This window comes from Mytilus edulis, chromosome 3, assembly GCF_963676685.1.
Source record: "Mytilus edulis chromosome 3, xbMytEdul2.2, whole genome shotgun sequence".
Lineage (NCBI taxonomy): Eukaryota > Metazoa > Mollusca > Bivalvia > Mytilida > Mytilidae > Mytilus > Mytilus edulis.
In genome coordinates, this window is record NC_092346.1 from 34,992,107 (window position 1) to 35,004,705 (window position 12,599).

The window sequence follows — 12,599 nt, forward strand, 5'->3', positions numbered from 1 at the left end:
TGAGTGAAATAAAGGGGAATAACTTAGGTGCGTTCGATTTACTATCTTTAGACATCTACTACACGATAATCGGATAATTGAAAACATTATCTACCTTCCAAACGATCATCTCGTAAATGTTTAGAGTTGTTCTCCACAATTATAGTATAACAGATCAACCCTATACATTTTTAAGTGACACAAGTTTAATTTATAAAATGTAAATTCGTTCAGAAATGGAAATTCAAATTTCAGAAAAAAATGAATTCTTTTGTTATCAATTTGTTTTATTTTTTTTTATTAGCCGAATTAATGCCAATTCCAACCAGTGACTTTTCCTTTTTAATTATAGTATAGACTGTCCCTGTCCTAATAAATAAGATCCCACCGGTTCGGCGAAATAATTGAAACCCGTTGACGTATTTTATTTTCGAAATAGCAATAACTGAAAAAGATTGGTGTTGAATAACGTTTTAATAAAACTCATGCAGAAAAGAGGAACTATATCAAAACAATACATCCATGTATATGTTACAGGGAATTTGTGAAATCAGGCATTTTGTAAAAAGTCACTGAAATTTCAGGGAATTTGTAAAATCACTGATCTGCTTAGTGATTATATAAAATCCCTGAATAATTAAGATCTTTTTTACAGATTCACTGATTAAATTTAGGGAATTTGTAAAATGAATTCAATCATTTTTATTTAGAATTTCTGTGAAAAAAGCCTACAACAGTAACACTCAATAAGTTTGAGGTTAATCTAGCCTTTATTTTAATATTAAGTGAGCAGTTTTCATGCACTATATACAACTGACATACTGTAGAACAATGGCTCGGGCATAGATGTCTTTAAACCAAGAGCAAACATACACACAAAAAGTTACTTCTTATAATTGAGGTAAAATTAAAGTAAAACATATGAAAACGGGAGAAATTTGATGAAATTTTGGAACATGTTGTCAATGAACAGAAAGAAGACAAAACAAGCGCTTATCACTACCTTGTTTGAAAGAAAATCTGTTTATTATAGTTTTTCTGTAATTACAGTAAATACTGTAAAACATAAAACCAATTTAATCAATTTTTAAAAATTAAATATAAAAACGGAACAGTAGGTTGATTGCTGTCATAAGAGAAGAAAAACACATATGTTAGGTATAATAAATTGAATGGATTAGAGACTGTGATCCAGTGGCAAATAGTTCATGCATATCAGAGCAGGATCATCTTGTTGCTATATACATTGATATATTAAAAGCAAATTAGTGTCGTATTACTAATTTGTTGCCTACAATCTAATAATAAAGAAAGACAACATAAAATATAAGTAAGAATACTTTGTTTTGTACTTGCATATTTATAAATAGGTTATAACCAAGCAAAAATTAAAAAAAAAATATATGTGGCTTTTTATTGCCTTTTAATCATTAAAACACTCGTTCTAGCTTATTGTGTTGATTAAACAAATATATTTCAAAATCATTAGTGATCATTAGTCTATTTTAATATTAAGAAAAACACATTTCTAATAGCTAGTTGAACTTAATTGTAATCAGGGATTTTACAAAATCCCTAGCTCTATTTTCAGTGATTTTGTAAAATCCCTAACAATTTCAGGGATTTTACAAAACCATTGAAACTGTTAGTGATTTTACAAAATCACTGATTAGTCCAGTGATTTTACAAAATCCCTGATTTTACAAATTCCCTGTAACATATATATGTAAAAAACGAATGTCTGTGATCAGGGATAACATTTGTTAATTGTTAAGCACTAACAAAAGCCAAGAGCAATTCCCTGTCAAAGTTAGGTTATGTGAAATATTTCTTTAAATAAACATTAACCTAAGTTATTATAACTGCATTTCATTTTTTTTTCAGTCAACAAGGATTTATGTCATAAGTATTATACTTATTATACTATATGTTCTGTATGTATGCACTGTTCCAAGTCAGTAGCCTGTAATTCAGCGTTTGTCGTTTGTTGATGTGGCGTTCATTTTTTGTACATAAATAAGGCAGTTTTCTCGTTTGGATTGTTTAACATTTGTCATTTCGAAGCCTTTAAGTTTCATAGCTGACTATGCGATCTCAGACATACTTATAAATATGATTATTTTCTGTGACTGTATCTTGCATTAATTTGTAGTATCCTTTACTATAGATAATTGAGCTGATCTGTAACAATAACATCTCCATGCCTTATATATCATGTACTGTAGTACGACGCTAGATAAAACAGGCTGACGTGGAGTAACACTCGGCCACCGAAAGCTTCATTTTTATGAAGCCCAGGTGGTCGTGTGGTCTAGCGGGACGGCTACAGTGCAGGCGATTCGGTGTCACGATATCTCAGTAGCATGGGTTCGAATCCCGGCGAGGAAAGAACAAAAAAATTGCGAAAGAAAATTTACAGATTTAACATTGTTGGGTTGATGTTTAGACGAGTTGTATTTACATAATGTACACATCCATGTATCACCATCATTGCTGGTGATCCGATGGATAAATCTGTTGTAGAGTTGACTCAGACGTACTTATAAATATGATTATTTTCTGTGACTGTATCTTGCATTGATTTGTAGGATCCTTCACTATAGATAATTGAGCTGATCTGTAACAATAACATCTCCATGCCTTATATATCATGTACTGTAGTACGACGCTAGATTAAAACTGACGATGAAAGATAACACACGGCCACCGAAAGCTTTATTATTGTGACCAAAAGACAAAAAAAAAAGTGAAAAAGTTTATTTTAACAAAAACGCATTTGACTAACAGGCCGAACAACTAATGTTCTTTAACCCTGCTGACTGCCATTGGCAATTGCCAAATTAAATGATCACAAGATGTAACAAAATGGATCTTAAACGAATTTTATTCTAAACAGAAAAACAATAAACTTGCAGCAAAGATGTTATACTTCAAACATGAGATGCAATTTTTTTTTGCATGTACACCAGATCCGAATTTCGACAATAAATGTCTCTTCAGTGATGTTAGGGATCGAAACGGTATTTGGAAAGCCATATAATTCATCTCAATGTAGGATAGACTCTTGAATTTAAAGAGTCAAAGTTGGATGAACGGATCATATAAACTGGAGGGAAAATATGATACAAGCCCAAGCAAAAAAATATAAACAAGTCTAAATAGAAAACTACGTTCAACCCTATCATTGCGTTGGATAAAACCCGCAATTTTTATATGTGTGGATGTAAAACAAATTTCGTTGTAGAAGGGTCTAAATACAGCACAAACAACATTTTCCAAAAGATCAAAAAAGTGAAAAGGTTTATTTTAACAAAACGCATTTGACTAACAGGTCGAACAACTGATTTTCTTTAACCCTGCTGACTGCCATTGGCGATTGCAAATAATATATATATATATATTATCTTATTTATTTATTTTTCTTTAGATGTGACATGATTGCCAACTGAGAGAACTACCCATCAAAGACTTAAGGACAAGAGCTTACAGAAGAACCTTCCAAAACATAACATATAATTATAAACTATATTAGAACACACCCGTGATATCGCGGGTCCGTGACTGAATTAAAGTATATAAAGGCTATGCGCAAGCCTTATCTTAGTATTAGTACTGTCATCTGATAAAGTCATGCCGATTATAAGATACACAATTTTCTCTGCTTTCAAATCTTTCTGTTTGAACCCGTCGAACTGGAACTTATCAATTATTGGTAATATTAAATATTTGGAAAACAAAAGGTCCTGGAATGGAGTATTTTTTTAATCAACAGCATTGTCCTATATTAGTTATAAATAAAGTTGAATTCTTTGATTCGCTGTTTTACGTCATGCCCACTAACAAATTGAAACTCATTTTTAGTCCAGATTTTTAGTATTCGTATTGTTATCTTAGAAAGTCTTACGGATTAAAATACTACAATAGGTAACAATTTGACAATTTAGTAGTGTCAACCCTGTGATTATGACCCGTTTATATAGCATATTAATCCTGAATACACCGTTTGGTGGTGCGCCTGTCAGATGCGGAACGTACAGATAAGGTAATAGGTAACAGGTGATTATACTATTGGTATCGGTATCGGACTCGACCCGGAACTTCCTAATTATTGGCGATATTAATTACGTGGAAAACAAAAGGGCCTGGAGTGGTGTAATTTTTAATCTACACCTTTGTACTATATTAGTTGTATATAAAGTTGAATTCTTTGATTCGTCGTTTTTACGTGATGACGGCTGACAAATTGGACCTCGTAATTTTAGTATTATAGATAATGTAAGAGTTGTCTCTCTTTATATAGATACAAGTGAGAGGTTTAGCGCTATAAAACTAGGTTCAATCCACCATTTTCTACATTTGAAAATGTCTGTACCGAGTCAGGAATATGACATTTGTTGTCCATTCGTTTGGTGTGTTTTATCATTTGATTTTGGCATTTGATTACGGACTTTCCGTTTTGAATTTTCTTCGGATTTCAGCATTTTTGTGATTTTTGTTATTTTGTGCATTGTTTAAATATAGCATCATAAAGCAACTTAGTTTTCTGGTCTACATTTCTCGACCGTCGTTTACAACTTCATTATCATTTCAGACATTTCAAGGTCAAACGAAATCTAGTCTAGTTGATTATTTTATTGTCTTATTTTTATTTATTTTTTAAAGTGCAAGATTACGGAATGGCGTACTTCCCTCTGGATCTGACACTGTTAGATAAATTAAACTCGGTTGATATTGTATTTAAATAACAGCCTTCCTGTTTAATTCCATTCATATATCGTAGGAGAGACGGAGGAGGATTCGAACTTATAGGTCGACGAAAAACTGACAGCGCAATCGCATTGAAAAACGGAAAACGAACTTAAAACTAACTTTCTGTCACTAACTCCGAGTTATATTCTCATATCTTTACTAGTGTCTTTTTTTTAGTGAGATGTATAAATACACTGCCAGTCCTGGTTTGTGTCTACGTTAGATGATCTTAGATGTTTTCTACTTTGTATCCATCGGATGAGTTAATCCCTTTTAACAGTAAACTGATATCTATAGTTAGTTCACAAGTATGTTGTACTGTTAAACCATTGTACATATGGCTTTTCCTTTTAAAAGATAAACTTGTTTTTGTTGTTGGTAAAACAGATATTCTATAACGGTCAACCAACTCTTGATAACGTCTGTACAATTTTGGAAGGGATGACTTCAATTTTACCACCTGGAATCCTTGGTTCAATAGCTTCAATATAAGCAGTAATCCTCTGTCAACAAATCATGATAGGAAAGGAAAGGTTTGGAATATCATATCAATTTGGAAAATTTATTACATATAGATGCGCTGCTGGAATGTTGCTATATAGAAATGGAAAGTTCAAACATGATAACCATGTAGAATAAGTTTGTCTTATGCATAGATATTCATACTACCGCTTGATCAACATGGAAGCGGGTACCTTCAGACTTATTTGTGAACCTGTGATCACCTGTTATTTCACGGGTGTCATTCTGTTTAACGAGAGAAATGATCGTGAAAGAATATCTAACGGCGGTCAAGTATTGAGAGACGATCGTGAAAGTTCTGGTAACGGATCGTGAAAGGCATTTAATCGAGAAGATATATGAAAGGTCAATAAATATTCTAATTCAATTCATTATACAGACAAATAAACGACAAAATAAAACTGTCTGTCAAAATGGTTCAACATTATGATCAGTTTGTGAGAATATCCAGTTTTAAAAGTACATAGTTATTACAAAACAACAAAAGGCAGATTACTTCTCGACATTTCAATGACATAAAAAATGTAAACAAACATGATTTTTTTCACAAATTCGACTAGAAAAACTACTTTAATCCGAATAAGGGCATTCTATTGGAATTAATCAAATGGTTCTCATAGTTATTTTGTATAAACATAATCTGAAACTTTTACACAAAAATTGATTTTTCGGATCGTGAAAGATCACGTACCGCATTTTTGAAGATCGTGAAAAGGATCGTGAAAGATCTGATGCTACGAAGATGTTCAAATTATTCTACAATTATATCATAATTTATATTTGTTATTGGTATTGAGAAAAGCTAGATAGGTCAACATCCTCAATAGGTTTAAGCATTTCAAAGTATTAATATTTTCAGAAAATGAAATGTAAAATAGTTGGATGATTGTAGGATGAAGCTATTGTCATGTGAAGTACTCACTTATCACGAGTTATAGGATACCCAAATTTTGTATATCGGATCCTATAAACTACATGTCCGTCAGACAAGATTAACCTGACCCCGAATTTGCCTCATTTTATGGATGAAGGTTCATTTTTGTGGTCACGTCCGTATCGCGGATTCGTTAAGCTTTAGGATAACTGTCTGTTGTTATGTTTGTAAGGTGTACATTTTCGACTTCTGCAAGGTTTCAACGATCATCGAACTCATAATCATGCATTAATCGGCGATGATCGGTTTATGTTGTTTAGCCTTTTGGAATATACCTGTATGCTATAGCGCCAAGGTATTTCGTGTATGGTATACATGTCCGTCTGCATGTTTCATATATAACCATGATGACGTCAATTGTATTTGATTTATTGAATGATAGTAAGATGTCTATGTCTGGCTGTCGGTCAGGGTTCATATACTTTTGACCTTAGGTTCCGAATTAATTGGCCAATCATAACTTTTATATTTGTCAGTTTCTAAGGCACTGTAAGGATCGGAACACATTTATTTGGTGTACGGAATATATGTAGAGATGGCATGGTATTCTGACCTTGAACTCTTTTTATGAACCATTGACAATCTTAAGCGCATTTTATACTTCTAGTAAAACCCTTGATATTATAGACGTTCAACAAATATACTATCATAAGTAAAGCAGACGAGACATTACAGCATTTGCGCTCTGGTATTCTATAGTCTGTAGTATATGGTTAAATCAATCCACATCTGCATTGTATATGAAGAACTTAAGAAAGTACCGATGCACAAAATGTTGGTTATCGTTCAATTTCAAATTACTCATGAAAGATGCATGCTGTTTTGCTGTAATTTTTTGTTTGATGGATATTATTTTGGTTTAAACGTTGAATATCCATCTTATTGGTTAAATAGTATCGAACTGCCTGAATTGCACTTGACCGATTCTCATAGCTCAATCGTTCACATTTATTTAGACACGTTTTTAGTTGTTGTTTTTTAACTTTCGAGATAAAGTGTTGAATAGAAAAAAATAATAGTTTTAAAGTTCATCCTTATCAAAATAGTTATAGGCTTCAACCAGTTGCAGGTTTATCAAATGGTAAAAGAAATACTGATTTCTGATTACTAGTATTAAGTCTGGTCACGCATTATCTTTCACGATCAAAATAATGCGTTGCCTGATCTTTCACGGTCAAGTTTGATGGAAGTTCAACAAATTCAAGGTTTTCATATATAAATTAATGCTTTGAAGGGAATTAAGAACATACTTTAATTTTACTGTACAATCAGATACACCAAAGATTAAATTTCAAATACATCATGATAAACTGAAATATGACCATTATAGGTACATAAAGCGTGTTATTTGTAATTAATTTCATAGACTTGTATTGCGCTTTTTGTGTTTTTTCATAAAGTTCTGTTTTTTTTTTTTTTTTATCTTATTTCACAGTTACATGTATGTTGAGGAATTTAAACCATTTTGACAGACATAACTTTTTGTTCGGATTTGTTGCGCGTTTTGAAAATTAAGCGATTTTTTTCATAGATTCTGAACTAGAATTTACATTAAATGTCTTTCACAATCCGTTACCAGAGCTTTAACGATCGTCTCTCAATACTTGACCGCCGTTAGATATTCTTTCACGATCATTTCTCTCGTTAAACCGAATGACACCCGTGTATTTATACCATAGTGAGCTGGTTGCAGGATAAAAGATTATATATGGATCTTATAGCAACACTGTGAAATTAGGATTTGATATGCCATTTGTATGAAAAGCTTTTCGACATATGTTTCCAAACTATATCTCCATATCTATCACATGATTTGGAAAAAGTGTTAAAATTTACAGCTTTACTCATCTCTTCACACTTCACGTTACTACATAGACAGACATATCGAACGAATTGGATGGGGTCCGATATTTATAAGATGGAGACAAAAACACCACCCTTCAGAAAAAGTAAGTGAACAAACGGAAACAAAAAGTCGACCCTAGCTTTTGTCGTAAATTTTAGAATGGAGTTTCCCCTATGAAACTGAAATATATAAATCTAAGAAATGATATAGTTATTTAAGTAAGTTCCTTTGGGTAAAATTTCGGTACAGTATATTTGCGATTCTTGATTATTTATCGAAACACATATTATTAGGAAACGGTAGATGAGAGTACACTCCAGAGACAGCTGTGGATATTTAACTAGAAACTGTAAACGAAATGCGGCTTCTAGTACACTTAATAAGTGACTTATGTAAATGTAAAAAAGAAATCACTAAATACTCAAATGATAAGAAAACAATAACGGTTTGGGGGTGGGGGGAATATAGCAACGGCCAAAACAATGTGTCTTATATAGATAGAAGAAGATGTGATATGAGTGCCAATGAGACAACTCTCCATCCCCCAAGTCACAACTGATCAAAATAACCCATTATAGGTCAAAGTACGGTCTTCAACACGGACCCTTGGCTCACACCGAACAGCAAGCTATAAAGGGTCCCCAAATTACTAGTCAGTGTAAAACCATTCAAACATGAAAAACAACGGTCTGAATAAAAACGAGAAACGAGAAACGCTTATGAACCACATTGATCAACAAACTGGACAACTTTTGAACGTCATATTCCTTGTCTTGTCTACGCTGAGTATCTATGGTCAAAAGTGATACTTGGAAACCATGCACAGTTCAAGTCAGACCAAAAGTAGAATATTTTCTTCCTTGTTTCACTCCTCCGAAAATATTTGTTTTCTTAACGGGGGAAATTCACAGTATGGGTGTGTGTTCGTTACTAGATCGCCTTTACTATAACAATTTTAATTTAAACATAAACATATATAGAATCAGCCGAGTAAACATAAATGCATCAAATTTTACCATACACGAGTCGAATAGAAACGATAAGGTTACATATAAGATGGTTATATAGGGTGGGAGGGTTTGGAATAGTTTTCCGCGAATGCTAACTTTGTACTTTGCCTTTTGCATTGGTCAAGAGCGCCTAATTTTTTTTCCCATATAAACTACCGGAATCGTCCTTGCAGAAAGGAATACAATGGGTACAATCTAATTAAAATATTGATCTCTGATTACGTTATACTCATATGTAGTATAACGTAATCAGAGATCAATATTTTAATTAGATTGACAATGGGTACTATCCTATCTCATTTAATGATATTGAAAGACCGTTATATAAAACATAGGACCGTAAAGAAATGTAATTATTGGTGAGCAGTTTCGGATCCAAAGCAGCAACTTTGACAAATTGAAAAGTACAGAGATGAGCCATATACTGCTTCCGACATGTGACCGCTTCTACAACTCAGATTTACTCTAATGCATGTGTTAAATTTTGATTTAAAAAATAATTCAGAATAGACTATTATCAGAAGGTGCATCATAAGCCTATTTGGCTAGCTGATTATTTTGTATTTTAAAACTGTGACATATAAAAAAGATGTGGTATGATTGCCAATGAGACAACTATCCACAAAAGACCAAAATGACACAGACATTAACAACTATAGGTCACCGTACGGCCTTCAACAATGAGAAAAGCCCATACCGCATTGTCAGCTATAAAAGGCCCCGATAACGGCATATATAAACAATTTATAAAACAGTCGAAGAATTCTTATAAAAACTATATTGAACAGCCTGACTAACAATGACGTGATATAACAAGACAGACATGAAACAAATATAGGTCCGAGCATTTATTTGTCATGATGTCAGGTTATACTATAATAAATAATTCGTCTTTTCTTGTATTACTCAATTTATTTCACTTGACTGGGCGGAGTTTAACTGTTTCGCTCATAATAAACCATTCAATCTATAGATAGGTGTTTTAGGATAAACTCATCAATGAAGTGTCCAGTTATTCTTTTGTAAATTCCTTTGATGGTACTGATAGGTGATTAGAAATCAGAAATAATTATAACGGTAATCATCCTAATCACACACATCTTCAAATAGACTGTCCTTATGCAAATTAAAACGTAAGCTCCGCCCGATCAGTTGAAATGACATTGGTAATACTGGTATCATGACAGACCTAAACTGATAACCACTCGAAATAAGACGATTAAGATACAGACTTGTATTCTTTTGCAACATATAATTCTATGAAACTATTGATGTCCCAATATTAAAAACTTATTCTGCTATAGACAATGGAACTAGTCAAAACAGTCCACACTACGAACAACATATAATCGAAGTCCATACAAGTTCCTGACTGTTGGATGTAATACCGACGCTCGGTGAATATCTTTACCGTTTTAAACAAATAGGAATTGCTGTCTAATTAATATCCTATAATATAAAGATAATTTGTTCAAAGTTCTGTCAAATGTTTTCTTCACACACATTTATATTTTTAGAATATCACAGTGTTTCAGTAGAAATGAAAAACACAATTCTTTTATCATGTTTTTGAACAATTAAAATACAAAATCTGAACATAACGACGTTGTCTAGTGGCGGATTCAGAGGGGCGTAGAGGACGTACCCCCTTTGCTCGGACTTTTTTTTTTTTTTTTTTTTGTAAAATGATTAACCAGACTAGTAGACTTCGTGAACTTTGCCATTTCACGTGTACTCTTTATTTTATTATTATGGCGACAATTCTTTAATTATAAAGATATTTTTCGCTGGAATTTACTGATTATCAAAATCATGTGTCTGTGATTCGCTATGGTGGAGTTGGCCAGTGCATCGAAAAAACCGTCGCTCAGTCATTTTAATTTCAAATTACAGTAACACATTGCTTTTGCTGAGGATGACAATCATGACACCTTCAAAGCGACACCGTCAGGATTGAGCAAGAACGTAATGACTTCTATTTCATTATTCCACCAAACAGAAAGTAATACTCTATATATATAGACTATTACACTCTCATGACAAAAAAGTTCCGCATCAATATTTAAAGTGACCTACGAAAACATGTTTAATCCCAAACGCCCGAGCCTATTTTAAAATAACATAGCTGAATAATGATCCCCAGTCAGTATAAGCTCTATATACATTTAAAGTATAATATATTGTACGAACAATTTGATTTGAGGAGACAGTCTTAGATATTGGAGAGAAAAAAATTGACTCTGATTCTTGCCTTAAACAAAAACAAAACAAAAACAAAAATTCTGGTTGTATCTGGATTGAAAACAATAATCTTGTCCACATTTTTGCTATTAGAAACGAAAATTTCCAACAGAATTATTAATCATTCAATGAACATGATGAATAAAAACGGGCATATTTTATTTTGTGGCAAGAGTTTGCATGTCTGGCCGGCATATCTGTTTCGCCGAACTGATTTATTGAATACTTTTTTTCAAGACCAGACTGCAACCTGCCTGCTGGGTGTGGCCTTTATGTTTCAATTTGTCGGCCGTCAATCATAACTTCGTTGTCCGGCATTTCAGACTCATTATTAGCCTTTGGTTGATTTGAAAAACCTTATTTTTGTTGGGTGAATTATATCAACCAAACATTTGGATAAAAATTGCTTGTTTGTCTTTTTTAACTCGTGACTGTCGCATTTTAAATTTAATCATATAGCCCGGCGTATATCTTGTAAACAACACGAAATTTGTCAGGTTATGATAAACTTATAACTTGCAACAAACCGGCGAGAATTTTCCACATCTATTTTTTACTGATAAGTCCCATGCACATCAAATTTATCAGAACATAGCTTTGGATCCATACTACTAGTATCATTTAATGATAGACAATATAAATAGGGCGAATACAGCATCGAAAATATCCAACCCTTACACTTTACAGCAACTACAAAATATACATGCCCTACGCCAGGAACCGTTTAAAAAGTGCATATTACACTTTATTTTTTTATGTTTTTAGCTCAAAAAAGGTCCCAAAATTTTTTTCCCTCGCTCCGCTCGGCGAAAGTTCAAAACTTCGCCTCCCTTTCCAAAATCCTGGATCCGCCCCTGTTGTCGATCTGACTGCAAAACAATTAAAGATCATAAAATCGTGTACAACTATAAAAAAAACTTTTGAGTAAAAAACACACACACACAGAATTCACCCCCCCCCCCTAAAACCCCCCCCCCCAAAAAAAAAAACCACCACACCCACACAGGTTTAAAACAACCCCCAAAAACAGTGGATATAAACTCCTCATTTTTGAAGTTGATAACACAGGCACTTGTCTCAGAAAAAAATCCTATATTCCTTATAGGAATTTTTGTCTGAGACAAGTGTCTGTGGTTGATAATGATGATCAATGATTGTTCAAACTTCTCTTGTACTGTTGTAGACTATCCTCCTTATAGTTAGGTGTAAGTCCCAGACAACATTTTCTTTTTTAGCTATTCAGTCTATTGATTTCAATTTCTTGACCTAATATTTTCATAAGATTTCTCTCACAAGGATAACTGTCATATCTTATCCA